Consider the following 27,568-nt stretch of genomic DNA (forward strand, 5'->3'; position numbering starts at 1 on the left):
GGCCCCCACCTATGATGCAAGACGACCCGACATACCTACGACGCCGCCACCCTCAACGCACTGAATGCCGGCCGGAACCCCGCCTGCTGCCGAGCCGCCCAGAAACGCTTCCACGGACCCTTCACCTGCACAACCTGCAAGTTCACCTGCCTCCGACCATGCACCGCACCAGCAACGCCGAACCCCAGCAGCGAGCTCAAGTGCATCCTGCTCAACACCCGATCCATCCACAGACACGCCGTCGAGCTCTGGAACCTGCTCGACACAACATCTCACCAAAACATGGATGAACGCCTCCTCTGCCCCCGACATCGCCATCCCGGAAGGAACAAGATCATCAGGAGGGACCGCGTCAACCAGACCGGAGGAGGCATCACCATCGTCCACAAGAACACCATCCGCATCACGACCGACGCCAACGACACCTTCACCGTCGCCGAATACCTCCACTTCCAGATTCTCACTGACCCAAAGACGAGCCTCAGAGGCACCCTCATCTACAGACCCCCGGGACCATGCACACAATTCGGTGAAGACATCACGGACTTCATCAGCCCACACGCCCTCCCCTCCACCGACTACATCCTCCTAGGGGACCTCAACTTCCACCTGGAAAACAACAAGGACCGCAACACCGCCGCCCTGCTGGACAACCTCACAAACCTCGGACTCAAGAAACTGGTCAACACCCCCACCCACTACGCCGGCCTCACGCTTGACCCCGTCTTCTCATCCAGCAAGCACATCGCCTTCAGCCACTCCACCGGACTCCACTGCACCGACCACAGCTGCGTCCACTTCAGCTTCAGAAAAACCACCACCCACCACCACCCGCAACAGGTTCCTCACAGAAGATGGAGCAAGATCACCGCCGACCAGATCACAACCTCCCTCAGCCAGAACCCACCTGCCAGCACACCGGGCCCCAACGAAGCAGCCCGCAACTTCACGCAGTGGCTGACAGCCTGCGCTGACGACCTTGCACCACTGATGAACCCCCCCAGCAAACCCAGAAGCAAGAAGGCCCCCTGGTTCACCGACGAACTCAAGGACTTCAAGAAGACCTGCCGCACCCTCGAGAAAACCTGGCTCCTCGACCGGACCACTGACAACATGACCGCCCTCAAAAACGGGACCCGCAGGCACCACCAGCTCTACCGCACCACCAAGAAGAAATCACTGAAGGATCGACTGGACAACAATGCCCACGACATCAAGGAACTCTTCAGCATCGTCAAGGAGTTCTCCAACCCCAGCACCGGCGACAACAACATCACAACCTCACAAGATCTCTGCGAATCCCTCGCCTCGTTCTTCCACCGCAAGATTGCTGACATCCACAACAGCTTCGGCACACCATCCTCGCACCCTACCGTCGAACCAACGCACCCCGCCACGACCCTCCGCACCTGGACCGCAGTGACCACCAAAGACACAGCCCGCACGATGAACACCATCCACTCCGGATCTCCGACTGACCCCTGCCCCCACCACGTCTTCAACAAGGCCGACTCCGCCATCGCACCCCAACTCCGAGACGTCATCAACACCTCCTTCGACACCGCCACCTACCCGGAGAGCTGGAAGTACGCCGAGCTCAGCACCCTACTGAAGAAACCAACAGCGGACCCCACCGACCTCAAAAACATCCGCCCCATCTCGCTCCTCCCTTTTCCTGCCAAAGTCATCGAGAAGATCGCCAACAGACAGCTTGCCGCCTTCCTCAAGACGAATGGATCCCTCGACCCCTCGCAGTCCGGTTTCCGAGCCAACCACAGCACCGTCTCCGCCCTCATCGCAGCCACCAACGACATCCGAGCCCTTCTCGACAACGGGGAAACAGCGGCACTCATTCTCCTGGACCTCTCCGCCGCGTTCGACACGGTCTGTCACCGCACTCTAGTCCAACGCCTCAGCAACACCGGCATCCAAGAAAAGGCACTGAAGTGGATCATCTCGTTCCTCGGTGGAAGAACACAGCGAGTCCGCCTCCCCCCATTTCGCTCCGAGGCCACCGAAGTCATCTGCGGCGTCCCGCAAGGATCATCACTCAGCCCCACCCTCTTCAACGTCTACATGAGACCTCTCACAGCCATCGCACGCCCACACAACCTCAACATCATCTCCTACGCCGACGACACCCAATGCCCTTATATCCATGAGGTTTCCTCACTCCACACCCTTAGGTATATGGGGCTGTGTGGCCTTACTCTCTCCTCTCCTCTGTGAAGTAAGCACGTTCTCGGCTAAAAGAATGCCTTCTACCTGCTTCTCCAGGGGGTGATCCCAGTGCTCTACTGCCCGCAACTCCTCCTCCAAGTAGGATTGAATTTGACCAGGCGTCCTGCCTGCTGGTCCCATTCGGGTGCGGAAAGATACAGATGGGCTTGTCTGAGGCGCATCTTCAGTGCGCAAGTACTTCGTCCACTCCTGCCTGGCACATATGCACTCCCTCACCCCTCCCCACAAATCAGCCCTGCTGAGCAGCAGCTGTGGCCCCTGCAGCCACTAGAACCTGTTGAGGTGGCGGCAGTGGTATAAGATGGTGCTCTGAATTAAAATTCCAACAGGTTTGTGCCTACAATTCAACCAGATTCGAATCACAGTTCTAGATAAAACAAAGTGTACAGTTAAAAAAGAATTTGTGAACAGATATTAAAAAATTGCAGCTTTACTGCGCATGTCTCCACCACCTGGAGTAGTTAAATCGTGTCTCTCAATATGCACTATGGAGTGCATGTAGTCCCTTTCTATTGCTCAGCTAAATTAATGGAGGCATGCTAGCTCAGCTAGCACCCTCATTGTACTCCTTAGCCATGCTTTGCTAAAGTAATTGAAAATTATCTTATTCCAATGGCCCTGCTCTTCTCCAAAATGTCTTTGTTGGAACGTCATCCTTTGCCCTGGGCACCCCACAACTTTTTGCTGACTGGTACTGGTGGTAACTGACTCTGACTGACTTAGGGCTCTGCCTAACCAGGTCCAGGGCCAGTGCTATGTTGAAAGAGACACACTTAGAATACATTGAAAACACCTACATATAGTTGGGTACACTATGTGTTTGGGTACCCTTATGATTTGCATGACCTACCCCATAAGGCCCTAGTACATAATGGGCAGAGGGATCGAAACTACATATCAGTCCCTAGTATATAATAGGTCATGGTAGTTAAGAGGCCAGAAGCCCTTTTTGCATTTGCATATGTGCACTACTGAAGCCTAAGGTCAGTTTAAAAGGACTGCTTTAAAAAAGAATAGTGTGCCCAAATTCTACTTTTGGGTTTGGGGCACTTGATAATGGATAAATTACAATGGTTGTGCATATTATGTACCCCCAGGGTCTTCCCTAGGTGTCCCAGAGGTAGGGGGCCAAGTAGTTATAAGGAGGACCCTTATAGAATCTCATGGGGTTAAGTGAAATTGCAAATTGCACTCCCTACTTTGTAATAAAGTGCTGCCCAAAATCGACTTTGGTGCTAGGAACACTGTGGAGGGAGGATCTGCAGTATTTTTGTATATTCAGAACCCCTAAAGTCTCCTCAGGTGTTCCAGGGACGGGGTGCAGAAGATATATGCAGGGTACGGTATAGAGACAAAATATCGACTCCAAAATATCGACTGGACATAATATCGAGTTTTAAATATAGACTGGACAAAATATCGAGTGGACATAATATCGACTACAAAAATATCGTTTTTCAGGTAAGTGAAGTAATATCGACTGTATAAAATATAGATAGCAAAAATATCGATTTTTTAATAATATATAATATTTTATAGTGTATTTTTATGTAATAATATGTGTGAATAGTGTGTATTAATGTTATAAAATATTTTATTACATGAATTTTGTTTTGATAATAATTGCGTAATGTAATTCTGTAGCGGGTTGTGGGTTTATAGGGGAATAGGGTGGGAAGTAATTTAATAATAATTAATTAATTAATATATGTTTGGTAATATTTTTAATAATAATTAATTGATAATTAATAAATATTAATTAGTTAATTAATTAATATAATTTTGAATATATTTTGTATTAGTAAATAATTGTTAATTAATTAATTGTAATTAGTTAATTACATTAATTAGAGTACATTTTTTATATATATAATTTTGTGTTATTTTTAAGTAATTAATTTTGATAAAATAATATTAATTATTAAAATAATTACACCTAATGTTGTAATATATTTACTTTATTGTTATTGTTAATTAATAATTAATTGGTAATTAAATAATATTTATAAATTTTGGGTAAAGGAGCATTTTTAGGGTTCAGGGTCAGTTTTCAGTTCATGGGTAAAGGGGTATTTTTAGGGTTCAGGGTCAGTTTTCAGTTCATGGGTAAAGGGGTATTTTTAGGGTTCAGGGTCAGTTTTCAGTTCATGAGTAAAGGGGTATTTTTAGGGTTCAGGGTCAGTTTTCAGGTCATGGGTAAAGGGGTATTTTTAGGGTTCAGGGTCAGTTTTCAGGTCATGGGTAAAGGGGTATTTTTAGGGTTCAGGGTCAGTTTTCAGGTCATGGGTAAAGGGGTATTTTTAGGGTTCAGGGTCAGTTTTCAGGTCATGGGTAAAGGGGTATTTTTAGGGTTCAGGGTCAGTTTTCAGTTCATGGGTAAAGGGGTATTTTTAGGGTTCAGGGTCAGTTTTCAGGTCATGGGTAAAGGGGTATTTTTAGGGTTCAGGGTCAGTTTTGGGTTTTTGGGTAAAGGGGTATTTTTAGGGTTCAGGGTCAACAAATAAGATTTTAAAAAATTATTTGTATTATTTTCATTTATTATTTTATTATTATAATTTAATTTAAGTCGTTTTAAGTATATTTTAGTAATTAAAATTTAATATTAATTTAATTTAACACTGTTTTTAATAAAGTCGATATTTTTTACATCTATATTTTTGTTAACGATATTTTGTACTCGATATTTTTGTACTTACCTGTTTGTAGATACAAACTCGATATTTTGACTGTCGATATTTTGTCCACGATATTTTGGCAAGTCGATATTTTGTCAGTCCATATTATTTCAGTGATCCGCAGGGTACTTATAAAGTATGTTTTTATAAGCCCTGGTGCTGGAAAAATGGCCCCAGTCATTCTTCCCATTTGCAAATCCCATGCTACATAGGTTAACATGGCAAGAAGTTATTAACTAACAACTCTTGATAGGAAAAGGCTAGAGATACCATTCAAAGACTTCCCTGAAAAGTATTAATAAACTCAACATTATCATATTGTTGAATATCTCCTAAAATGTACAGACAAGAAGTTGTAAGACGTTCTTGTTTATAAGACAAGATACAGCCTTCCATTGATCTGTCCTGATTGGTCAGATTTAAGTGGATTAGCAAGGCTTCTTTGAAGAGGTGATAAAGAGCCCCTGCGGTTAATCATCTCTGCTGGAAGGGCAGTGTTTTGCCACACAGGAATGCCAGAGCATGGGGAGGAGTCGTAAACAATGGAATTCAATGAAAGGGGACAACTCTGTGCGTCCCGTATATGTGCCCTGATCTAGGCTTTACTAAAACATGCCCTTATATAGGCACAATTTACATTGCCCTTATATAGGCATACCTTTCTCTGTCCCTATTTAGGCATGAGTCATGCACTCCAAATACAGGCATGGTCTTTCACCTACATCCGTCCATCCCATAGGTCCTAACTAAGTTCTTAGAAACAGAACCTTAAGCTCTAGGGATTTTCCCCAGTACAGATTCATTGACTTCTCTTAGAAACCCATTAATTATGCATGAACCATTATTCCCCAGGGTTCATTCCTAATGTCTTCCTCTGTCCGACATTACGTCAATGCAATCCAGCCATAGCACAAGCTGGGTTTAAATATACCACCATTTGCACATGCAAACCAGAGGAGACCTCTATTCCAGAGGAGCCTTTATTTCCCGGCCTGACACCCTGACCAGAGACGCTGTCATCTTGAATGCAGAGACTCCAGCTTGCAGTATTCTAACTTCCTTTGTAGGGTTTTAGAATTCGATACCAGGAAAGAGATTCCACAACTCTCTCATTCTCAGGTATGGATATAACTAGAACCTAGAGCGATTCTTGGCATAACAAACTATAGCATACTATAGAATACCATCCTAGGGGAATATCGCACCTACTTCACAACCTGTCCTACACCTAGGTTAGGCAAATTTGGGTCGAAGAAGGTAGGGAGCATTCCATGAGTAATCGTACGTTTAGCAATACGTTTTTATGTATGCAAATGCATTTCATAAGTAGTGAACAATGCTAGAGCACTACCATTTCTTTGCGCTTATAACACTGTGCATTTTATATCTTGCATACTGTCTTACGATTGGAGTAGCTCATATTTCTCACATGAGAAAAACGACTGTTCAATAAATACTTATTGAAACGCCCGTCTGTTATTTCTGTGTAACTCTGAAAAACTAAGCAGGCACGATTGGCTGAGCGAAACGTTATCTCATGTTTTCATGATTCTGAGGGATCAGGGTTGTCATGGTCTGTGGTTGCCAGAAGCTATTCCCTTCTTGTCTTCAAGAAGTTTCTAGTGGCCCTGTGAGCTAGCTGGTACATGGTAAACAAGGTTAGCATACGCCAAACCTATAGTGTATTGTATCCAAAAGCACAGAGCCTATTTGGGGAAATAGGAACTACGCTGCATGGCGCTGCCAATGTTTGGTAAGGCATTTATTTAAACAGTAGATTCTGGGTAACTCAGTTGTGCTGTTCTCAGAGACCCCTACTCACAAACTCCAAAGACGTTTGGAGTTTGTAGGGACAAAGTCCGCCACAGCTGAGTAGGAAACATCCTATGTATTAGCTGTTGGTTCTTATCAATATTGAAGGATGTAGTGTTCCAAAATGTTGTGCACCTTATCTTGGTTTCCTTGAAACTAATTCCGTACTAAAAACAAAATGACTATGAATCCTGTAGACGCCAGGCAAGAACTCAAAAGTTGCAAGTTTCAAATATGGATGAAACAGATGAGGACGTTACAATCATTCCTCCTAACATAAGGAAAGTTATCACTATCAAAAGTATAAAACACGGCTTATCAGCCAGAGGTGTTAGAGTAGTCTTCCTTTTGGAGGCACATGAGGCACAAACAGAGGTGTTCTATTTCTTGGCTACATTCCCAACAGCCAATGCATTAAAAGACCATTTTCACTTCTACAAAGAAGATGAAGCACCAGCAGAATATACTACTTTTGGGGAAATTGAGGTTCTGCTCACTTACAAGGAACATATTATCTAGCTTAAAGGAGCTCTACAATGCATACAAAATAGAAACAGGCTCGGTCCACTAGGTCGACCAGGAGCTGCATGGCCGATTCTGGCCCGCTACACACTTCATCCTGACATTGAAACAATGACACAAGCTGAAATACTCCCTCAACTCAAGGAGTTAATAAAAATATACAGACAATTAGTTCTATATGTCATGCGGACATTAAACGTGCAGCCATCATTGGTAATACCAACTCAAACTCCTTATCAGGAGAACACACTCAAAATTACTCCACACACAGTCATGCGTAAAATGCCAACAAAACATGAACAAATTCCATCCTGGATAGCTCACGAAATCACACAACTCAAAGAAGTATTCCCAAATACTAGCCCTTATGAGAAACACAGAATTTTAACAATCAGTTTGCCAATGGTGAGCACCTCATGGGGTGCAATCTTTGCTGCCATATATACTAAAACTCATGGTATACCATCCTTAGCAGTGATACCAGATGGCTTAAGACTAATTTAAAATTAATACGGGGCAGAGCTTAGGGATGAAATTACGGAACAATTTCAATCAGGTATCCATCAGGTACCCACCATAATATTATCCAATATTAAAGGGGAGGCAACATCAGTGGCGATCCGCCAGTGCTTAAGGTAGTTTGATTTAACAGAACAACAGCAAGAAATACCCAGAATAATAGAAACATCATATGCAGAATTAGGCAGAAACAGCTTAGGTGATAAATCTCTTGATCCACAGCTGTTTGGAATCCCTGAAAAGGACACTGCAAAACAGAGCCCTACTTCTTCTAAAAAGAAGTGGGAAAATAACAAAGAAAATGTTAAAAAGAACAGATCTCATTCCCGAGGTAGGTCTCCCCAAAAGGAGCCCTGTGAAAAGAGGTATAACCTCAGGAATATGGAAAATTTGAAGAAGCCTGACAGGTATCAGGATACTGATGCACATTACTGTCATTCCTTTCAGGTCTCATCAAAAACGTCCAAACAAGGAGGAAAGTCAGAACAAAAGGAGGAACGCACAAAGTCCAAAGGCAAACAACGCGTTCAGGAAAATATGATCCAAACCTCAATTCAACAAAAAGAAGGTAGGAAGTCTAAAAATCAGACATGCCGAGAATTCTGAGGACACGGATACTGATGGGGAATGGGCACAGGCGATGCTGGACAGTGCAGCAGAAATATCAATAGCTCGCTAGAAGCTGAAGAAATGTTTGGAGATAGTGGAGTAGAATGAGTACATCACGGTAGAGACTGCTGATATAAGGGTTAGTGCTCCACACAAAGTATATGAAATAACACTCCGGATGGAGGGAGACAAGCCTAGAAAAATTAAATGTCTCTTTTGGGAAAGACTATCAAGAGCTTATGATATCCTGCTAGCTGAAAGCGATTGGCCACTAGTATTCGTAAGGGAGTGCCCACATGGCGAAGACATAATTATGCCTGCCTTCTCCAACAACATTCCAATTCACCTAAAATACACATATGCCAGGAAATGGGCATTCACCCCACCACATAATACCACTAAAAAGTGAACCGTACAGAGGCAGTATCCAATAAAGCAAGAAGATGAAAAACAGGTCAAGGAAATCTTAGATCTACTTCAATACTAGGGATTGATTGAAACTTGCACCTCTTCAATGAACAATCCTTTGTCTCCTGTAGCAAAACCAGACAATACTTATAGTCTACTTTTAGACTAAAGACATTTGAAGTGCAAAATGCCCATAGTGCAGCTTTAATGAATAACATTGTGAGGAGAAATACAATACCACATTAGATATCTCAAACTGATTTTTCTGTCAAAATATAGCTCCTAAAAGCAGGTACTTAACGGAATTCTCAATAATGGGAACCCAGGGTCAATTTAGTCGAATCCCCCAGGGGTACAGCCAGGGGATATATTCAGCAAGGGTAAAAGAGTTAATACAGATTATGCTGATGAAGCATTTTAATATGTCGATGATATTTGTCTGACAGATGATGACTTAAACAATCACTTGAACAGGGTAACATAATATTGGGCTTCGCCTCTAAGGGCTACAAATTCAACTAAAAAAAAATGAGAATTGCCCACCTAAATGTCCTATTATTAGGATAAGAGCTTTCAAGTGAAGGCAAATTCCTGGCAACTAACTTTATTTTGAAAAATATACTCCAACCTCCAAAATCGCTGAAAAACGTACAATCGATACTAGGTTTCCTGAATTTTGGTAAAACATACATTTAGCTTACGCAGAAAGGGTTAAGCTAAGCATGGGCGAATTTTGCGGATCTCGCGTTCGCGAATTTTGCGGATTTGCGAACTCGCAATCCGCAAAATCCGCGAATTCCCGCAAATTTGCGGATTTTTTTTTTTGTGTTCGCCCGTGTTTCTGCCAGTTCGCGAGGGTTTTTACAATTTCGCAATTTGCGAACTTACCTGTCGGGTCGCAAGTTTTGCGAACTTGTTGTTTCTACGTGTCCAGCCTGTTTGTGACACTCTTCTTCATCACTGCCACTCTCTGTCACCACTGCCACTCTCTGACTACTCATGCCACCCTCTGGCCCACCCATGCCACCCTCTGTTTCATCACCACACCCTCTGGTTGTCCAGTGTACATTATTTTCGGCAAAGCAAAGCACACCTTCCCTGCCTCAAGTGACCTGAATTAATTTGGGGCTGATTAATGTGTCACGGAATATTTTTTTAGCTGGCACCTGCTTCCTTAGTGCGCCCTGATTAGTGATCTTTTGCACTTGCTAAGTGCTTTCATTGTTGCAAAATTAGTAGTTACAGCACCTGCCCTGCCCCAACTGACAATAATGAATTAGGGGCTGATTAATGGATTTTAACTTCCAGCCTGGCTCCTGCTTGTCTCCCTTAGCTGTAATTCAGGACCTTTGTGGCATATGTGTAACTATTCTGAGGTTCAGAGCAGGGTCACATAATAGTTGCAACTGGCAACTGAACTCTGGAGGGGCCCCTCAGGAAGCACTACAGGAAATGGCTACTAATGATGAGCCTGAACTTTTGAACCTGGCAAGTAGTTTCAGTTTTGCTAAGATCGTATTTCTGCAATTTAGCACTTATTCGCGGGGCGCGAAGTTGTACTGGGAAGCCGCGAACTCACGCGAACAGTGCGAGCAGTGCGAGCAAAATCCGCTGCTCGCGGATTTGCGGATTTTGCGGGAGATTCGCGAATCTCGCGGATTGCAAATTTCCCGAAAATCCGCAAAATCCGCGAGCGAAACGGATTTTCCGCCCATACCTAGGTTAAGCCCTCTACAAATTAATAAACCTGATTTCTCAGCAAAACATTGGACACAGGAACAGACAGAAATCCTGCACTCACTTTAAGCAAACATGTTAGCTACTAATCACTTACAAACACACATAAACATACTCAATTTGGTGATCCTAATAATTCCAAGTCTAACATTTAATGAAGGTGAAACTGTACCAATTGCATACAAATCACACTTATACGCAACAGCAGAAATGCCCTTCACTTCAACAGAAAAAATTCTGACAGAAGTACAGACCACTGTAGCAAGAGAAAGAGCACTGGCTCAGGGGAAACGCATCATTGTCTTTACTCCAGTACCAACCCTAGAGACTGTTATGAAATCAAGCATTCCTAATGCAAAAGCTTTACATCTAAGATGGATGTAATGGGTTAATTCTCTTGCTGCAACGGATGTTGAATACAGATTTGATCCAAATTCAAAAACACAAGCATTCCTGCAATTAAAACAAGAATTTCCTCTGCCAAATGAAATCCTGCCTCTTTATCAATATGCATTTATAATTTACACTGACGGCTCAGTGCAACCCGCAACATAAAGCAAGCAAGCCTACAGTGCTGCATGCACAATCATTAAAGGTTGCATGTGCAATAGTAAATTCTATCCCATGATCACACAAACTCAGTCTCTAGTAGACTGTACAACTCAACTAGCTGAATTAAAAGCATTTATACTGGCACAGGTAAGCATGGATCGTGAATTCCCCTTGCTCAGAGAGTGTGATTCATTTTACTGTGTTCGATCATTCAATGAATACTTACAGAAATGGGTTCAAAATGGATTCAAAGGTGGCACAATCAAGCACAAATTGCTTTGGGAACAAGTAGTTCCGTTGAGAAATGGACTACAAAAGACTCACATGATTCATACACTGGAGTCATCAATGTGATGGCATTCATGTTGAAGGGAATTTATTGGCTGATAAAGTCGCAAAGGGGGTTGTTCGCATGGCTTCCGTAGCTCGTTCAAAAACGTTAATAGACAGTGAGATATTATTGGCTGTCTATGCTTCAACCAAAGTCATTGGCGCAGAACTTCCACAGAAATTTCCACTCAAGTACTTATATGTAATTGATACGAACAACGTTCCTTTTTCTTGAACCCCTGAAGTGGGGGAAAGAGTAATTCCAAAAATGGAACATAGATTAGGGCTAATCCTAGCAGCACCCGAGGGGATAGGCTCTGCTCATGCAGGTGTTTCTGCAACTGTTTGTTTACTAAAACAATGTTATTGGTGGCCTGGCATGAGGAATCAAACCATGAACTATATCTTGGATTGTGATATCTGACAGCCGATGAAAGTCTCCACAGTGAAACGTCCCCCACTGACACCCTTGTTAATTTCAGACAAACCATTAGCCTGTGTTAATCTGGATCACTTTGGTCCCTTGCAAAGAGACGGCCATAATAAATACATAATGTTTGCAGTGGACTCCTGCTCAAGGTTCCTATGGATGTGGCCTCAGCACTCAGCTGACACTCGAACTGTTATAAAAGATTTGCGACTATTTATCAGCACATACGTAGTTGGCACACTACATTCAGACCATGGCCCTGCGTTTAGCTCTCGGGCTTACAAAGAGGCCATGGCCAGTCTGGGTGTAGCATTGCAGTACTCCTCTCCATACTATCCCAGGGATATTTTGGTTGTGGAAAAACCAGGACATAAAATATTCTAAAACAGCTAGGGTATAAGACTCGGGAAATGGCTGGGTAAAACATCTTTATCGGGTCCAACGTTCCCTCAATCACTTGCTAAGAGCTTCTCTGGGGGGGTCACTCCATATGAGGTCCTTTTTGGAACAGGAATGTGGATACCTGATCTTGAATGTGAAGGCACAGTACGGATAACAAAACCTTTGATATCAAACATGGCTTGGCTTTTTTATAGGAACTGAATGAACTAAGAATGAAACAAAGAGAAGTACTCCTGAAGCCAACCACCAGTGGGGAAGAATAAGCAGTCTCAGGAAGGCCAGACTGGGTCCCAAAAGTTGGGGTTCAATTCAAAGAGAAAATTGTGGATAAAAAGGAATTTGGACCTCACTACAGAAAACCAGTACCTGTCTTAGCTGTCCAAGGAGCAAGAAAAGTAAGGGCGCTAGAGCGCTGTGAGGCTCCATCCTAAGCCACAACTACGAACATCCGACCTCACCACAAGAGACCCGATTCAATGCTGATGCCAGTGATACCATCTTTGCACGACTAGCCTTGATTGCAGCAGATGCAACGACCGCCGAAACTGGGCGCAGGCTGCCGTGGTCCGCACCTGGTGTCAGTCGGCAGTCGGGAAAGGGCCCAGACACTGGAGGATCGAACGGCGGCCTACCACGATTCACCATCGCTGATACATGAACAACGCTTTGTGAGGTGAGAGACAGCACCTGGGGGCGAGAGATCACAAGGGCCACAGCAACGTGACTTGTACGCCACATGGGTCTTATTGCTAAAACTCTGCACCATTGGGACAAGCCAGGTACCAGAGTAGGAGGTCAATGGCTGAGCACAGACGCGGGAGTCAGAGGGAAGTCGGGGATGAGTGAAGTCTGGACTTTCTGAGTGCCGAAATCACACCCTGCACACCATTTAAACGTACACATTGCAAACCTGATCTATTAACAACAACATCTGCCTGGCAGTTACCGCTGGCAGGAAATACCGCCATTTTAGGTTGCGGAAGCCCTATGGTCCAAGGTAGGAGCAACCATTCTTAAGCGCTAATTGCGATACTGTAATGCCTGCGAGCCCGCCAGTTAACTGTTTCCTGCATCAGGCGCCCTAGCAAGAACAGCACATAGCTACTGCACTCTGCCAGCAACAAGCTACGTCCATTTTACAGGTGGCTGTTTTGGGTCACATGGACTGAGATATTGATCAGTGGTGCTCCCCACGAATGGATACTGGAACCAACAATCCCCCTTTTGAAGAAGTGTGCCTCACGATTCATTACTTGATATCCATCTGGCCCCTTGCTGCTTGATGCGATCCCGGGCCTCCCTGTGGGGCCCTTGTTGCATTGGACCCTTCTCACTGTTACAAGTACAAGCTCTTGTACGAGCATTTCACAGACATTGTGTGCACACACTTAGTGGGAGCCACAGTGGAGGTCTGATCGCCGAGTGCACTAGCTAGGGCTAGGACCATTGCTACCTTGCACTGCGCTGCTGGTACTTTCTGCCAAGGCTTTCAGGTGGTGGGTTCCGCTTTAGGCTGCCTTGAGACACTGATCAGCGCCTGACCACTGACAGTGCCTCGTGTGTTCTCACCCCGCACTCCGGGTCTGCCCGCCTGCCTACATCGTGGGGCGCACTAACACCAAACAAACTAAAATTACTTTTGAAGCGCGAAAAACACCCAGATCTAACTCGACAGGCTATACAGACTCTGATACCACAGACATTCCAGAGGAGGACTGGAAAGAGCTTCTGTTTGGCATGAAGCAAAGCCTCACATCCACAGATGCTAAAATAGACACAATGTTAGGTGGATGGACTCTGCAGTTACAAAATTGGATCAACATGAGCAACGCCTTAAAGAAGCAGAAACCAGGGTGTCTGACCTGGAGGACGGCGCCACTGCAAGCAGGGGTCGGATATCACGGATGGATAGGCTGCTCAAGATCATTGCTGACAAGAACGAAGACTTGAAGGCCCGTTCCAGGAGAAACAAAGTACACATTTTTGGCCTAGCAGAATCAACCAATACAGCTCGTATGAAGGACTTCATTGAGAAGCTGTTTGCGAATCTGTTAAACAGGGACTCCTTCTCGGCGCATCTCATGGTGGAGAGGGCACATAGATCCCTGGCAGCCCGCCAACCCCGGGGGCGCCACCACGTCCTGTGATAGTCCGTTTTTTAAACTATCATGACAGAGATGCAGTCCTACGCCTGGTTTGTGAAAAGAATTGAGCTCACTATGAGAATAATATACTGGCGTTTTTCCCAGGTTTTACTCAATCAGTACAGGACATCAGACGAAAATTTGCTGCTGTCAAGAAAAAGAATTGAGGAGAGTGGGTGGGTCGTGAGCCCCTAGTGATTTCCCTATGAGGGCGAACCCCCAAATTTCCACTAAGGAGGGAAAGTAATCGTTAAGTAATGGGATTTCAAGGGGTGCGGGGATCAAATGCCCGGTAAGTTGGGGAAGCCGGTGTGGGTGGAGGGGGGATTTTCTACTACTGAAGTGATGCAAACAACTGTTTCAAAGATGTCAAGAACTTTGTGACTTGTCAGAGGAATGAAGGTACTGGTAGGTCGTAAGCCCATAAGTGTACTTTCCTCTTGGGTGTTCTGTGGTACACAAATGTTACTGAAAAAGTGTCTCAACCATAGAATTCTCATGAATTTGTAAAACGATATTGTGGTATCCAATTAGTTGGTATGATATGTAGGTACAAAACGCATACCCTTTTGAAGAACTTTTTCTTGTATAGTAGTTAAAGGAATCTGTGAAATGTTAATGACTAGACTCTGTGGCTCCTGGTTGATTTGGCTGGTGGCAGCGAAGTGGCTTGTCCGTTGGGAACTCCTTGATCTACGGTTGGTATGAGGCCAACCTCTAAAAAAGACTCAGATTCAATATTGGTGTTTGACGTATTCCTGGGTTCATTGGGAACCTTAGAAGTAGATTATTGCTCAGATATCTTGGTACCTGAAGAAGAAGGCTGTTATCTCAGTCTACCTCTAGGGAATTCTTTACGAGATGTATCCTCTGACGATGATGTGTCTGAACGAAAAATCAAAACAAGACTCACGGAACACCGTAGTAACATTCGTACAAAAAATTTGAAGTCCTGTGTTGTTCAAAATGCTCACAATCCCAGCCAAATTCACTTCATTTGTTACAACGAGAATTATACTCGAACTATACTGGATACACCGTCTTAACGCTCTTCAGCCTAAAGGACTTAATGAAAGACTGGAATTTAGTTGTCACCTATGATATATCTGGGGATTCATTGATTATTCGAGTATGATTTCTCTACTGTCTGTTTTCATGTCAGCTGGTTTGTTCCATTATTTTCTGTTTTCTTTTTTCATCTATTCTTTTTTATCTAATTTCATCCACACCTAATTATTTACTTTTCTTTCCTTTCCTCTTTATTCACCCTACTTTGCTTGGATTTTCATAATTGTATTCCCCCATGTTTTCTTGTCATCTTCTTGCTTTTCTTTTCGAACCATTTTCCATGGCTCCACACTCTTTTCAATCTTCTTATTCTGCTCTCTTATCCACTTTTGCTACATGCTATTTCTTTTTGAATATTTTTTGCTGTCAACTCTATTCAAGTGCATTTTAAACACTACTACGGGGTTGTTCCCTAGTTCACTATCTCTTTGATGCGGGCCTATTTCTATGTTCACACTCAGCTTCCTTTTCTTAAGGAGCATGTGCCCATGCTCGGCGTCTTCCGGGTCTGCTGTTGACACGGACCGGGTCTTGCCCTGCTGACGCGTCTTTTTTCCTCCGTGACGTGTAAGTGTTCGCGCCACCCACCAGGCACGTTTGGACTCTTTTGGCACAGTTTATCATATCTTTACTTTCAGTTTCCGTCTGGGCAAAATGGTGTGTACGTTTCCATGTACACTACGTGCAACTCACATTTTCTATTTCGTTACGATTTTTTGTGCTGTTCCTTTGGGGTCACCGTCACATTCTGCACTGTGTTAACTACACGTAACCTTTTGTGTTCCGTCTGTTTCACCTTCCGCTAACTTTCTTCACAGTACTGTGGAGCCTTGTAATTTTGCTATCACCATCTTTATTACCTTGCGTTTTATTTCACTGGTTTTACGCTTTATGGGGCATTTGTGTAACTCACCTTGGTCATTTTCCTCCCTTTCTTTTGCACATACGAGGTTATGTTTAACCATTCGGGTGCCTACATCATAGCATTTTCTCTCTATGAATTTCTGTATTCTTACCTCCTTGTTATCAGCAATCTACATCAGTTTCTTTTTCACTTTTGACACACAGATTTCCCCTGAAGAAGTGCAAATGGACGAAATGCATCGGGGATAATTTTACTACGGAGTATGAATTTATCTAACCATTGGATTTTTGTCATTAATGTGCTAAATATCACAATCATATGACATAATATGTCATATGATTGTGATATACAGGGGGCCTGTTTTCCTAGTGGCTTTGAATGCAGTGAGCAGAAGTTTAAACAAAATTCTTTTGTGAAGAGGTAGCCAGTGGAGGGTGTTAAGGGCTGCTGAGGCTGAGGACCTTCTTGGGAGTTTAAGAACGAGTCTGGCCGTCGCGTGTTGAACGCTTTGCAGTTTCCTGAGGGTGGACTTCTTCACTCCTGCCATTAGTCCGTTGCAATAATCAAGTCAGGAGAGGATTAGAGCAACCGCAACTGATTTTCTGGCTGAGATGGGGAGGAAGTCAAAGAATTTCTTCAGTGTTCTGATGAGGCTAAAACAGCACCCAGCAGTGATGCGGACATGATCATCAAAGCTGAGGGATGCATCTGACCCTGAAAGATGCAAGATTCAAATGGAAGAAATGGCCACTAGGTTCCTCAACAGAGGTTACCCACAAGAGACCATAACTGAAGCTATGAACAGAACATCTACCATCACATGCCAGGAAGCCCTCAAAGGTTCCACAAAAAAAAAGAAGAGAAGAGAACAGTACTAGTTTCTACATATTCCATTTCCAGCAAAACTTACAAAAGCATCATCCTTAGACATTAGTGCATATTGTCATCTGAACCCGACTTTGGCAACCTGTTTCAAAGCCCTCTGATCTTCGCCTACACCAGGTCAGAAAACTTGAAAGAAATGTTGTCAAAGAAACCCATGGAACAACTCCCCCTAACCGGCACAAGGCCGTGCCTCAATTGCAACAGTTGCAATAACATCATCAAGGGAAATAGCATAAATCACCCCATGAGAGGATTCCAAATCAAACTACATGTGGATGCAACATGTGATTCAATGAACTTGATCTACCTACTCCAATGCCCATGTGGTATGATATACGTGGGCAAAACCACCAGAAAAATAAAAGTTTGTTTAAACGAGCACAAGTCAAACATTCGCACTAAAAACCAAAAATCTAGCATAGCTATGCATTTCAATGAATTCAATCATAATTAGGCCCAGGTGAAATTTTTGGTGCTAGAAATTGTGCGCAAACAAGAAGGAAAGGACAATAATAAAAGACTCTTACAACGAGAGATAGCCTGGATATACAGACTTCAGGCGATGAAGCCATACGGTCTTTATGACCGAATCGAATTTAGCAGCTTTTTGCAATACCACATGGTATATATATGTTTCTCTGTGCCTTTTGTACATGTAGCTCAAGGTTAACCATTGTATTTTGTTTACATTGTTTATTGTTCGCCTGCATCACGCATACACTCCCTCTCCGACATGGCCGCTAAATTTCCCGTCATATTCCAGTCCCTCGTCTGTTTTTACGACCCCACCACATGACCGACCCTCCCGTGAGGAACTTCTTAGCAACCTTCATTCACCCTGCTAATCACTCCGCGAGCTACGCGAAACTTCGCCGCTGCGGACCCTTGAATCGAACCTTTACACCAAAACAAGTAAGTCGGAGCTCCGTCATTGACCCGCGTTGTTTGATAACTCTGGGCCATACCGTATTTAACGCGCTCTTCTACCTGTTTTCGTTCTCACAGACAATTCCACCCTCTTGAGCCAGACACGTAAGTGCCTTCTGCAACCCTTTTTTGTTTCACAACCCGTCACCTTCCCTCATATCCCAGTCACCCGTTCCGAACCCACACACGCCCTCCATGCATGCTGCTGCACATTGAGGCAATGTTAAGTGATTGATTTATTATCGTATTTGAGTTATGGTTTAAATAGTAAATGCGTGCTATTGTGTTCACAGAGCTCCTTGAGAAAGGGCAATTCCTGCCCGAAATGCATTGGAGCATTATTGAAAATTACCTCTAAGGATGGTTCTGGATCGAACTTAAAAACATTTTGAAAAACATTGTGGAAAACCCATTCCTATGAATTGTTAGAACTAAAGAAAATGATAAATCTTTGGATAAATAAATCGATTATCACAACCAACAATGGAGTCTGTCTCTACATGATGAACCCAATGGACGTGCCCAATCTCAAGGATGCGTTTACACCCTGTAACGCACTTAACCAGTAGCTAACCATGACGTACTTGGACGGTTACGTCACTTGTTGGAGCACACAAAACTTTAACCAACCTCTAAAAACTACATAAAAAATCTCAAATAAATACCAGCTGTGCGCCACACCATCAACCACTGTTTCTATATCTTTTGAACACGCAATGATCTAATCTTTAAAGATCATAATCTTTCTCATCACAATTGAGGAACTTGTATATATTCATGCACGCGCTTTGGCGCATCAAGAGTGCCCAGGGGCTGCCCTTACTCGTTGTAAGATTCTCTTTGTTATAACTGTCTAGCACCTCAGGAACCAGGAGGTGATCACTCTGAGCCCCTATAAATAAGTTTACCTTCATTTAACCCCATTGAATACCTGTTTTATACTTTGGAGTGCAGCGGCTTTCACCTAGTTTAAGTACAGATTATAACACAAGTAGGAATGTTGGATAACACACGTGATCTTAACAGATTGAAGGTGACATCTTGGAATGTGTGGGGTCTGAATAACCCTAGGATAAAAAGGCAGATCCTAGGTGAACTAGATAGACACCACATCACAGTCGCTCTGCTACAGGACACACACTTGAATCCCCGGAACAACACCCCAGTTTGCTTCGAGATGGGCCTCACACCATTGATTTGCATTATATTCGGGATACTCCCGGGGAGTACAAAACAATAGTTGATGGACAGAATGCAGAACAATGACATACATTCCCCCCAGTATAGAGATCTGGGCCTAAATCCATTGTTTGTTTGCACTCCACACCACCCCAGTGCAGACATGGCCATATGCAAATCAGCTTTGACCCTGTGCCTCATGGGAACAGTCCAGCCCGAACTGCCGAGCCATGTCTTTCCTGGACCGGAATCAAGTATCCTAGGACCGGTTTCTGGCTATCAGCAGGCTTCAGCCAGGATAGCTTGACTCCAGTGGTGTGGAGAGCATGAGACTCATGTCTGCGCATACCCATCCCACTTGGGGTGACAAATACAAAACAACAGTTGATGGACAGAATGCAGAACAATGTCATACATTCACCCCAGTACAGAGATCTGGGCCTAAATCCATCATTTTTTTGCACTCCACAACACCCCAGTTCAGACATGGCCATATACAAATCAGCCTTGACCCTGTGCCTCATGGGAACAGTCCAGCCCGAACTGCCAAGCCATGTCTTTCCTGGACCGGAATCAAGCATCCTAGGACCGGTTTCTGGCTATCAGCCGTCTTCAGCCAGGATAGCTTGACTTCAGTGGTGTGGAGAGCATGGGACTCACGTCTGAGCATACCTATCCCACTTGGGGTGACAAATGCAAAACAACAGTTGATGGACAGAATGCAGAACAATGTCAGAAATTCACCCCCAGTACATAGATCTGGGCCTAAATCCATAGTTTTTTTGTACTCCACACCACCCCAGTTCAGACATGGCCATATGCAAATCAGGCTTGACCCTGTGCCTCATGGGAACAGTCCAGCCCGAACTGCCAAGCCATGTCTTTCCTGGAACGGAATCAAGCATCCTAGGACCGGTTTCTGGCTATCAGCCGTCTTTAGCCAGGATAGCTTGACTCCAGTGGTGTGGAGAGCATGGGACTCACGTCTGAGCATACCCATCCCACTTGTGGTGACAAATGCAAAACAACAGTTGATGGACAGAATGCAGAACAATGCCATACATTCAACCCAGTACAGAGATCTGGGCCTAAATCCATTGTTTATTTGCACTCCACACCACCCCAGTTCAGACATGGCCATATGCAAATCAGCCTTGACACTCTGCCTCATGGGAACAGTCCAGCCCGAACTGCCAAGCCATGTCTTTCCTGGACCGGAATCAAGCATCCTAGGACCGGTTTCTGGCTATCAGCCGTCTTCAGCCAGGATAGCTTGACTCCAGTGGTGTGGAGAGCATGGGACTCACTTCTGAGCATACCCATACCACTTGGGGTGACAATGCAAAACAACAGTTGATGGACAGAATGCGGAACAATGTCATACATTCACCCCAGTACAGAGATCTGGGCCTAAATCCATCGTTTTATTGCACTCCACACCACCCCAGTTCAGACATGGCCATATGCAAATCAGCCTTGACCCTGTGCCTCATGGTAACAGTCCAACCCGAACTGCCAAGCCATGTCGTTCCTGGACCGGAATTCAGCATCCTAGGACCGGTTTCTGGCTATCAGCCGTCTTCAGCCAGGATAACTTGACTCCAGTGGTGTGGAGAGCATGGGACTCACGTCTGAGCATTCCCATCCCACTTGGGTTGACAAATGCAAAACAACAGTTGATGGACAGAATGCAGAACAATGTCATACATTCACCCCAGTACAGAGATCTGGGCATAAATCCATCGTTTTTTTGCACTCCACACCACCCCAGTTCAGACATGGCCATATGCAAATCAGCCTTGACCCTGTGCCTCATGGGAACAGTCCATCCCGAACTGCCAAGCCATGTCTTTCCTGGACCAAAATCAAGCATCCTAGGACCGGTTTCTGGCTATCAGCCGTCTTCAGCCAGGATAGCTTGACTCCAGTGGTGTGGAGAGCATGGGACTCACTTCTGAGCATACCCATCCCACTTGGGGTGACAATGCAAAAAAACAGTTGATGGACAGAATGCAGAACAATGTCATACATTCACCCCAGTACCGAGATCTGGGTCTGAATCCATCGTTTTTTTGCACTCCCCACCACCCCAGTTCAGACATGGCCATATGCAAATCAGCCTTGACCCTGTGCCTCATGGGTACAGTCCAGCCCGAACTGCCAAGCCATGTCTTTCCTTGACCGGAATCAAGCTTCCTAGGACCTTTCCGTCTTCAGCCAGGATAGCTTGACTCCAGTGGTGTGGAGAGCATGGGACTCACTTCTGAGCATACCCATCCCACTTGGGGTGACAATGCAAAAAAACAGTTGATGGACAGAATGCAGAACAATGTCATACATTCACCCCGGTACAGAGATCTGGGCCTAAATCCATCGTTTTATTGCACTCCACACCATCCCAGTTCAGACATGGCCAAATGCAAATCAGCCTTGACCCTGTGCCTCATGGGAACAGTCCATCCCGAACTGCCAAGCCATGTCTTTCCTGGACCAAAATCAAGCATCCTAGGACCGGTTTCTGGCTATCAGCCGTCTTCAGCCAGGATAGCTTGACTCCAGTGGTGTGGAGAGCATGGGACTCACTTCTGAGCATACCCATCCCACTTGGGGTGACAATGCAAAAAAACAGTTGATGGACAGAATGCAGAACAATGTCATACATTCACCCCGGTACAGAGATCTGGGCCTAAATCCATCGTTTTATTGCACTCCACACCATCCCAGTTCAGACATGGCCAAATGCAAATCAGCCTTGACCCTGTGCCTCATGGGAACAGTCCAGCCTGAATTGCCAAGCCATGTCTTTCCTGGACAGGAATCAAGCATCCTAGGACCGGTTTCTGGCTATCAGCCGTCTTCAGCCAGGATAGCTTGACTCCAGTGGTCTGCAGAGCATGGGACTCACGTCTGAGCATACCCATCCCACTTGGGGTGACAAATGAAAAACAACAGTTGATGGACAGAATGCAGAACAATGTCATACATTCACCCCAGTACAGAGATCTAGGCCTAAATCCATCTTTTTTTTGCACTCCACACCATCCCAGTTCAGTCATGGCAATATGCAAATCAGCCTTGACCCTGTGCCTCATGGGTACAGTCCAGCCCGAACTGCCAAGCCATGTCTTTCCTGGACCGGAATCAAGCATCCTAAGACCGGTTTCTGGCTATGAGCCGTCTTCGGCCAGGATAGCTTGACTCCAGTGGTCTGCAGAGCATGGGACTCACGTCTGAGCATACCCATCCCACTTCGGGTGACAAATGAAAAACAACAGTTGATGGACAGAATGCAGAACAATGTCATACATTCACCCCAGTACAGAGATCTAGGCCTAAATCCATCTTTTTTTTGCACTCCACACCACCCCAGTTAAGACATGTCCATATGCAAATCAGCCTTGACCCTGTGCCTCATGGGTACAGTCCAGCTCGAACTGCCAAGCCATGTCTTTCCTGGACTGGAATCAAGCATCCTAGGACCGGTTTCTGGCTATCAGCCGTCTTCAGCCAGGATAGCTTGACTCCAGTGGTGTGGAGAGCATGGGACTCACTTCTGAGCATTCCCATCCCACTTGGGTTGACAAATGCAAAACAACAGTTGATGGACAGAATGCAGAACAATGTCATACATTCACCCCAGTACAGAGATCTGGGCCTAAATCCACCTTTTTTTTGCACTCCACACCACCCCAGTTAAGACATGGCCATATGCAAATCAACCTTGACCCTGTGCCTCATGGGAACAGTCCAGCCCGAATTGCCAAGCCATGTCTTTCCTGGAACAGAATCAAGCATCCTAGGACTGGTTTCTGACTATCAGCCGTCTTCAGCCAGGATAGCTTGACTCCAGTGATGTGGAGAGCATGGGACTCACGTCTGAGCATACCCATCCCACTTGGGGTGACAAATGCAAAACAACGTTTGATGGACAGAATGCAGAACTATGTCATACATTCACCCCAGTACAGAGATCTGGGCCTAAATCCATCGTTTTTTGCACTTCACACCACCCCAGTTCAGACATGTCCATATGCAAATCAGCCTTTACCCTGTGCCTCATGGGTACAGTCCAGCCCGAACTGCCAAGCCATGTCTTTCCTGGACCGGAATCAAGCATCCTAGGACCGGTTTCTGGCTATCAGCCGTCTTCAGCCACGATAGCTTGACTCCAGTGGTGTGGAGAGCATCGGCGTCGACTGCAGACAATCCAGAATGCTGCCGCCCGCCTGGTCCTCCGGCTGCCCAGACGAGCCGCCTCAAAAAAATATTTACAAATACTCCATTGGCTTCCGATCAATGAAAGGATCGACTTCAAGGTCCTATGTATTGGTCACAGGATCGTACATGGCAAGGGCCATGCCTTCCTTCGGAACCTCCTCTGCCCCTACACGCCAACCAGACAACTCCGCTCATTAGGAGCAGGCCTCCTAGCTGTCCCCAGACACAAGAGAGCCAGAATGGGGGGGAGATCCTTTCGTTCTTTGGCGGCACATAAATGGAACTCTCTTCCCCTGAGCCTAAGATTGGAAACATCGGAGCTCATCTTCCGCAGGAAACTTAAAACATTCCTCTTTCCTAAAGAATAGCCCCGCCTTTGTCTTACTGACTGAGCAACTAGTTCTTCTGACAGCGCGGGGACACACTGACAGTGTAACCAGGCGCTATACAAACTCAGAAATAAATAAATAAATAAATAAATAAATAAATAAATCGGACTCATGTCTGCGCATTCCCATCCCACTTGGGTTGACAAATGCAAAACAACAGTTGATGGACAGAATGCAGAACAATGTCATACATTCACCCCAGTACAGAGATCTGGGCCTAAATCCATTGGGTTTTTTGCACTCCACACCACCCCAGTTAAGACATGGCCATATGCAAATCAGCCTTGACCCTCTGCCTCATGGGAACAGTCCAGCCCGAACTGCCAAGCCATGTCTTTCCTGGACTGGAATCAAGCATCCTAGGACCGGTTTCTGGCTATCAGCCGTCTTCAGCCAGGATAGCTTGACTCCAGTGGTCTGCAGAGCATGGGACTCACGTCTGAGCATACCCATCCCACTTGGGGTGACAAATGAAAAACAACAGTTGATGGACAGAATGCAGAACAATGTCATACATTCACCCCAGTACAGAGATCTAGGCCTAAATCCATCTTTTTTTTGCACTCCACACCACCCCAGTTCAGTCATGGCAATATGCAAATCAGCCTTGACACTGTGCCTCATGGGTACAGTCCAGCCCGAACTGCCAAGCCATGTCTTTCCTGGACCGGAATCAAGCATCCTAAGACCGGTTTCTGGCTATCAGCCATCTTTGGCCAGGATAGCTTGACTCCAGTGGTCTGCAGAGCATGGGACTCACTTCTGAGCATAGCCATCCCACTTGGGGTGACAAATGAAAAACAACAGTTGATGGACAGAATGCAGAACAATGTCATACATTCACCCCAGTACAGAGATCTAGGCCTAAATCCATCTTTTTTTTGCACTCCACACCACCCCAGTTAAGACATGTCCATATGCAAATCAGCCTTGACCCTGTGCCTCATGGGTACAGTCCAGCCCGAACTGCCGAGCCATGTCTTTCCTGGACTGGAATCAAGCATCCTAGGACCGGTTTCTGGCTATCAGCCGTCCTCAGCCAGGATAGCTTGACTCCAGTGGTGTGGAGAGCATGGGACTCACTTCTGAGCATTCCCTTTCCCACTTGGGTTGACAAATGCAAAACAACAGTTGATGGACAGAATGCAGAACAATGTCATACATTCACCCCAGTACAGAGATCTGGGCCTAAATCCACCTTTTTTTTGCACTCCACACCACCCCAGTTAAGACATGGCCATATGCAAATCAACCTTGACCCTGTGCCTCATGGGAACAGTCCAGCCCGAATTGCCAAGCCATGTCTTTCCTGGAACAGAATCAAGCATCCTAGGACTGGTTTCTGACTATCAGCCGTCTTCAGCCAGGATAGCTTGACTCCAGTGATGTGGAGAGCATGGGACTCACGTCTGAGCATACCCATCCCACTTGGGGTGACAAATGCAAAACTACGTTTGATGGACAGAATGCAGAACTATGTCATACATTCACCCCAGTACAGAGATCTGGGCCTAAATCCATCGTTTTTTGCACTTCACACCACCCCAGTTCAGATATGTCCATATGCAAATCAGCCTTAACCTGTGCCTCATGGGTACAGTCCAGCCGAACTGCCAAGCCATGTCTTTCCTGGACCGGAATCAAGCATCCTAGGACCGGTTTCTGGCTATCAGCCGTCTGCAGCCAGGATAGCTTGACTCCAGTGGTGTGGAGAGCATCGGACTCATGTCTGAGCATTCCCATCCCACTTGGGTTGACAAATGCAAAACAACAGTTGATGGACAGAATGCAGAACAATGTCATACATTCACCCCAGTACAGAGATCTGGGCCTAAATCCATTGGGTTTTTTGCACTCCACACCACCCCAGTTAAGACATGGCCATATGCAAATCAGCCTTGACCCTGTGCCTCATGGGAACAGTCCAGCCCGAACTGCCAAGCCATGTCTTTCCTGGACTGGAATCAAGCATCCTAGGACCGGTTTCTGGCTATCAGCCGTCTTCAGCCAGGATCGCTTGACTCCAGTGGTGTGGAGAGCATGGGACTCACATATGAACATACCCATCCTACTTGTGGTGACAAATGCAAAACAACAGTTGATGGACAGAATGCAGAACATTGTCATACATTCACCCCAGTTCAGATATCTGGGCCTAAATCCATCGTTTTTTTGCAATCCACACCACCCCAGATCAGACATGGCCATATGCAAATAAGCCTTGACCCTGTGCCTCATGGGAACAAACCAGCCCGAATTGCCAAGCCATGTCTTTCCTGGACCAGAATCAAGCATCCTAGGACTGCTTTCTGGCTATCAGCCATCTTCAGCCAGGATAGCTTGACTCCAGTGGTGTGGAGAGCATGGGACTCACATCTGAGCATACCCATCCCACTTGGGGTGACAAATGCAAAACAACAGTTGATGGACAGAATGCAGAACAATGTCATACATTCACCCCAGTACAGAGATCTGGGCCTAAATCCATCATTTTTTTGCACTCCACACCACCCCAGTTCAGAAATGGCCATATGCAAATCAGCCTTGAACCTGTGCCTCATGGGAACATCCAGCCCGAACTGCCAAGCCATGTCTTTCCTGGACCGGAATCAAGCATCCTAGGACCGGTTTCTGGCTATCAGCCGTCTTCAGCCAGGATAGCTTGACTCCAGTGGTGTGCAGAGCATGTGACTCACGTCTGAGCATACCCATTCCACTTGGTGTGACAAATGCAAAACAACAGTTGATGGACAGAATGCAGAACAATGTCATACATTCACCCCATAACAGAGATCTGGGCCTAAATCCATTGTTTTATTGCACTCCACACAACCCCAGTTCAGACAAGGCCATATGCAAATCAGCCTTGACCCTGTGCCTCATGGGTACAGTCCAGCCCGAACTGCCAAGCCATGTCTTTCCTGGACTGGAATCAAGCATCCTAGGACCGGTTTCTGGCTATTAGCCATCTTCAGGCAGAATCGCTTGACTCCAGTGGTGTGGAGAGCATGGGACTCATATCTGAACATACCCATCCCACTTGGGGTGACAAATGCAAACCAACAGTTGATGGACAGAATGCAGAACATTGTCATACATTCACCCCAGTTCAGAGATCTGGGCCTAAATCTATCGTTTTTTTGCACTCCACACCAGTTCAGACATGGCCATATGCAAATCAGTCTTGACCCTGTGCCTCATGGGAACAGTCCAGCCCGAATTGCCCAGCCATGTCTTTCCTGGACCAGAATCAAGCATCCTAGGACTGGTTTCTGGCTATCAGCCGTCTTCAGACAGGATAGCTTGACTCCAGGGGTGTGGAGAGCATGGGACTCACTTCTGAGCATACCCATCCCACTTGGGGTGACAATGCAAAACAACAGTTGATGGACAGAATGCAGAACAATGTCATACATTCCCCCCAGTACAGAGATGTGGGCCTAAATCCATCGTTTTATGGCACTCCACACCACCCCAGTTCAGACATGGCCATATGCAAATCAGCCTTGACCCTGTGCCTCATGGGAACAGTCCAGCCCGAATTGCCAAGCCATGTCTTTCCTGGACCGGAATCAAGCATCCTAGGACCGGTTTCTGGCTATCAGCCGTCTTCAGCCAGGGTAGCTTGACTCCAGTGTTGTGGAGAGCATGGGACT

Source organism: Lissotriton vulgaris, chromosome 3_1 (assembly GCF_964263255.1).
Source record: "Lissotriton vulgaris chromosome 3_1, aLisVul1.2, whole genome shotgun sequence".
NCBI classification, from domain to species: domain Eukaryota; kingdom Metazoa; phylum Chordata; class Amphibia; order Caudata; family Salamandridae; genus Lissotriton; species Lissotriton vulgaris.